The sequence below is a fragment of the Lipotes vexillifer genome, unplaced genomic scaffold, assembly GCF_000442215.2.
Source record: "Lipotes vexillifer unplaced genomic scaffold, Lipotes_vexillifer_v1.1 scaffold770, whole genome shotgun sequence".
Taxonomy (NCBI): Eukaryota; Metazoa; Chordata; class Mammalia; order Artiodactyla; family Lipotidae; genus Lipotes; species Lipotes vexillifer.
In genome coordinates this window covers 466,368-472,268 of record NW_006798803.1, presented here as the reverse complement: position 1 = coordinate 472,268, position 5,901 = coordinate 466,368, and positions in this window count along the sequence as shown.

Below are 5,901 nucleotides of genomic sequence, written 5' to 3'. Positions count from 1 at the left end.
CCCCCCCCCCCCCCCGCTTTTTCTGGCTGTCCTTTAAAAAGTCCCTTTTCTGAAGAAATACCTGATCTGTTTCTCCCTCTTTTGTAAACACTTGTAAATTCATTTTCCTCTGACCTCTTTCTGCCAGCTTCTAAATCCAGAGGAGTTAGGCTGGTGGTGGAGAGATTTTTAATGGATGGTCTGTCGATATTTACTGGGCTCTTTAGTAGCTGACAGTGGAGTCTGACGGTTTGGGCATCAGCTAGTCCTTCCTCCCAGGTGTTAACCCAACAGAGTGACAACTGCTAAGAGCGAATCCTCTCTCTACCTTCTTTTTTTAAATATTTATTTATTTATTTGGTTGTGTGGGATCTTAGTTGCAGCAGGCGGGCTCCTTAGTTGTGACTCACCAGCTCCTTAGTTGCAGCATGCATGTGGGATCTAGTTCCCTGACCGGGGATAGAACCCAGGCCCCTTGCATTGGGAGCGCAGAGTCTCAGCCACTGGACAACCAGGGAAGTCCCACAGATAAGACCTTTTGAAGGTCTCCTTGGGCCCCTAATTCTTACTTTAGACCTTTTATGAGCCTGAGAGCGTGATGTCCTGAGACCTCTAGCAGGTGGAAGGAAGGAAGTATCTGAAGGAGGATTTCTTTCCCCCATTATGCCCTGCCCCCAGTTCACTCCAGCCTACAGGGCCAGAAGCACTGGATTCTACCATGAACCAGAATCTTCTGAGCTTCCTGGAGGGCTCTGACCAATGGGAAGAGTTGACAATAGTCTCCTGCACAGAGATCTTGTTCCCTGAAAGCTGGGTTCGCCTCTTGGTGGATGTTGAGCCAATAGACACAACCAAGTCAAAGATCAGGAGAAGGGTGTACTATTACTTGCAGCAAGGAAGGAGAACACTGGGGATCCTTCCCAAAGCAGTGTCTCCCCAAACAGCAAAACTGGGGAAGGTTTAAGCTAAGGGTACATACATATTAATGAAGGGGCTTGAGCAGAGGACCATTAGCACAGAATTGGGGCTAAGGTCGACAGAGTCCAAGTCTTAGCTGACTGAAGTGGGGAGGGTCAACATCATAATTCTGTCCTCCACCTGGGTAGGGACCTTGTTCCCGCAGAACTCAAAGATATATTGGGGGGACTTCCCTGGTGGGGGAACTAAGATCCCACATGCCATTCAGCCAAAAGAAATAAAATTTTAAAAAGGATATATTATTATGTATACCCCTTGAGGAGAAACTAGGACTCTGCTTTATCACTGCCCTATTGTTTGACTGCCTTTTCTCTGTTCCTGCATTCCTTTGTTCCCTTAAAATCATTAATTACTGAGACCTACTCAAGGGCAAGCATCGTGGCCAGGCTTAGATCACAAAAGGGCTTAGGCCAAAATGGGTTCTCTTGTATCAAGAAAACCATTCCTGGCTCCCTTTCTCCAGGACCCCCTACCCTATCTGCTTACAATCTCCCTTCTCAACACTCTTTTTTCCCACTGGTCCTAGCCAGGGTAGAAAAAAAAAAAAACGGAGCCAGAAAAACCTGGGTTTGATTTCTAGTTGCAAAGTTTCTTCACTTTTCCCAGCCTCTAAACAGGTTGTTATGAGGGGATAATTTAAGTTAGATTCTGTGTAGTGCACCAACCACAGTACCCATGAAACCGAGCAGGACACTATGGGGCCTTCCTGGTGACAAACTCCCCCCCATGTTCCCCACCTCTTGTTTGTAAAAAACCTTTAACTTCCTAGGTCTTCCCGAAGTTCCAAAGAGCAGATTTAATCAGAGAAATTGAAAAATGCAGAAACAAAGGAAAACAGTGAAACAAGACAAAATAATAATAGTTTATCCATAAAACAAAGTCAAGGACCTTTAGTTCCTCCTCAAGGACGATAGATAATATCCTGAACCATATCCTTGAGTTGTTTTGCAGAGACAAAAACCCCCCATCAGGTGGAAGAAGTTAACTACATTCGGACCACCAGCAGCACTTAGACCCCAGACCGGCTGAAGCCAGAAAACTGATAATTGAAATCACCTTGTTACCACCTCATCAACTAATTAGAAGGATGTCCATGAGTTGATCATGCACCCCAGACCCTCCCTCTCACTTTGTCTTTAAAAACCCTTCCCTAAAAGCCAGTGGGGAGTCCAGGTCTTTTGAGTGTGAGCTGTCCGTTCCCCTTGCTTGGCCCTGCAATAAATGCTGTACTTTCCTTCACCACAACCCGGTGTCAATATATTGGCTTTGCTGCACATCTGGGTGAGCGGAACCAAGTTTGGTTTGGTAACACCCACAAATACATTCTGCAAGTTTACAAAGCTCCTCCCACTTTCTAATGGCCAGAGCGAGATATATAGAAAGTTCTGGTCTTAAAACATGGACAATACCGAATGTTGGCAAGGATTTGAAGCAATGGGGGTTCTTTTTTTTTAATTAAAAGTAGAGCTAGAGAGGAAGCAAGCTCTCTGGAGTCCCTTCTGATAAGGGCACTCTCAGGACCTCATCTAAACCTAGCTAATTCCCAAAGACCCCATCTCCAAATACCATCTCACTGGGGGTTAGGGCTTCAACATGTGACATCTGGGGGGACACGATTCAATCCGTGGCAGGGAGTTAATACATGTAAGGCACCGAGCGCCCAGCACAGGAAACACACTCCAGATCAAGAGTGCTGACCACACATGTGAGTATGTTTGTACTCATATAGCTCTTTACAGTTTGCAAAGCAGTCTCACCCCCATAATCTTTCCCACTTGGAGCCTCTTAGCCACACTCTGAGGTAGGCTTCTTCCAGATGAGAAAACCCAGGAGAGGCTGGGCCATTTGCCAAAGTCACATGCACTTAAGCAGCTAAGTCTCCTGACTCAGCCCATGTGTTTCCTGTCTCTTCTTCTCAGGTCACTGGCACCACCTTTAGCAAAATGTGTCCCCTTGGACCCACTCCAAGGCTGCCTAGGAGCTCGCAAAGGGGTCTGAGTTACAGAGAATTGACAAGTCTGCTTTGGGTCCCATACTTGGGGGTCTCCTGGAACGTGTCAGACTTGTTTCTGTCCTAGGTACTAAGTTTCCCCTAGAGACAGATCTGTTGACTTAGCTCTCTGTGAAAAAGCAGCTCCATGCCGTCAGCAGTGAATACAGAACATACAATCAGCAAAGTCATCAGGAAGAGTGACAATAGGGAAGTGCCCCAATTCGGGGTTCTCCATCATTTGGGGCTCAAATGGGAGAAAAGTTTTATTACCGTACACCAGCAGAAATCGTTTCTGAGTATGAGATTCTTTTTGCTAAGGGAAGGTAAAGAGTAAACTGTTCCCATTTAAATGCATAGTCATTGCTCTGGCTCATTTTAGAGGCCAGTGAGGTCACCATGGACGGATGGTCTAATTTCTCTATCGATTTCAGAAGGCTTGTTTGCTGTAGATGACCAATAAGTACTTTTCAAAAATCAACTAATCTTCAGAGAAGATCTTTTATTTCTCATGAATTCTTCTTTTGCTTGAGGATGTCTTTAGATTTTAGAAGTCCATGGTGAGGAGACTTCCCTGGCGGTCCAGTGGTTAAGACTCCATGCTCCCACTGCAGGGGGCACGGGTTCAATCCCTGGTCAGGGAGCTAAGATCCCACATGCTGTGCAGCACAGCCAAAAAAATTCAAAAAAAAAAAAAGAAAAGAAAGAAAAGAAAAGAAATTCATGGTGAGATATGAAATCCTTTGTTTCCTCCAGATGTCTGCCTGTGTGAACTCCCATCCTCATCTATTCAGTCTATTTATGTTGGGTTCCACGGAGGTGAGAAAACCTCCTCTAATTGGCATTGGTCTGTGACTGGATGAATAAAGTATCTTCTGATTGTTAGTCATCTAATTTGCGTGTGTGTGAACGGAGGTAGTGGATTAGTCATCAGGGAGTAGGTGGGGGAAGTTGGTGAATTTGCAACAAGAGCTGAGAAGGGCTTGAGCATTCACTGGGGGCAGGGTACAGCCTGAATCCCAGTCAGTTTTCTGCCTTCCGTTCAGCCAGGAGTAGCCTTCAGTCCTGGAGCAGGAGCTTCACACATGCTCGTGGCTGGGGTAACAGGCTCGTGAACCCATAAAAGAATGGTGCCTCCTGGGCTTCCCTGGTGGCGCAGTGGTTAAGAATCCACCTGCCAATGCAGCGGACACGGGTTCGAGCCCTGGTCTGGGAAGATCCCACATGCCGCGGAGCAACTAAGCCCGTGAGCCACAACTACTGAGCCTGCGCTCTAGAGCCTGCGAGCCACAACTACTGAGCCCGCGTGCCACAACTACTGAAGCCCATGTGCCACAACTACTGAAGCCCACATGCATAGAGCCCGTGCTCTGCAACAAGAGAAGCCACCATAATAAGAAGCCCGTGCACCGCAATGAGGAGTAGCCCCTGCTCGCCACAACTAGAGAAAGCCTGTGCACAGCAACAAAGACCCAACGCAGCCAAAAATAAAGTTTAAAAAAAAAAAAAAAAAAGAATGGTGCCTCATGCCAGCAGAGTGAATGTGACCTGTAGGAGGCCGGCTTCTAGCTGTCAACAATCTGCTGGTAGCGCTGGGCCAGAGGTCCATCAGGAAGCCGAGGGCAGGAGGACAGGCTGAGCTCGAGCCTGCAGCCAGCCGTTGCCATGAACAGGCACATCAGCTCAAGCCCAGGGGCAGGAGGGGAACCAGGGTCTGTGTGTCTGAGACAAGCCTGAGTTAATCAAGGCAAAAATATCTGTGCTCTGTTAGCAAAAATACCCTTGCTCCCTTTTACGCTTTGCTATTTTCTTGCACTTTAGGTTTTCACCTGGGACCTCCCCTCCCTTTAGATTCAGGCAAAATGAATGGAAAACTTCCATTTTGACGGTCTTCGGATGTTAAAGGTGTCCCTAGATGTTGCAAATCTCCAGGTGAGGGAGGATACTGGGGGAGGAGGGCGTGCTTGCTTTCTGAAGATGTAAAACTCCACCCTTGTTCAACTTCTTTATTATTTTGTTTATGTATTTATGTATTTATTTTGGCCACACCGTGAGGCACAAGGGATCTTAGTGACCTAACCAGGGATCAAACCCTCACCCCCTGCAGTGGAAGCACGAGGTCTTAACCACTAGACCGCCAGGGAAGTCTCCTCACCATGGACTTCTAAAATCTAAAGACATCCTCAAGCAAGCTCCATTTCTGAAGCTCACACTGAACCTGGTGAGTTTAGTAAACCCTCCTGGAGATTTAGGAGCAGACCGCGAGGATGGGCAGCTGGAGGCCATGAGGTGGAGGGCTGTACCCTGCAGAAAGCCATCCAGAACACGAGGCATCTCCTTCCATAAGACGTTCTTTGCCGACCCCGCCGTGCTGGATTTCATGTCGCCCCGACCTCTCCTCTCTCCTTCCCTGCCTCACGTACAGCTGCCTCCCCGCTTCTCTGATGTCGGGGTCCTTGCTGACATTCATCCACCCCACAAGGTCTCATCTGTCCCAACCTGGCCTAGCTCAAGATCCTTCCTGTATCGGTTGGAGTTCTGGGTTCAGCTGTGCCCTTTTGTTTTGTTTTGTTTTTGCGGTACGCGGGCCTCTCACTGTTGCGGCCTCTCCCGTTGCGGAGCACAGGCTCCGGACGCGCAGGCTCAGCGGCCATGGCTCACGGGCCCAGCCGCTCCGCGGCATTTGGGATCTTCCCAGACCGGGGCACGAACCCGTGTCCCCCGCATCGGCAGGCGGACTCTCAACCACTGCGCCACCAGGGAAGCCCTGCTCTTTTTAATTTCATTTCTCCAGGAAAGTTCCTTTTGCAAATCCCAATCTTGCTCAGCTGAACGAAGCGGGTCAGGGCAGGACTGCTGTGGGTTTGTGCGCGAATGGAGACTCCACGTTGTCCTGGCCTCCCGGGTTCCAGGTGCCCCAGGGGAGCCCAGCGTTGGGAGGGGGGTAGAGGTGA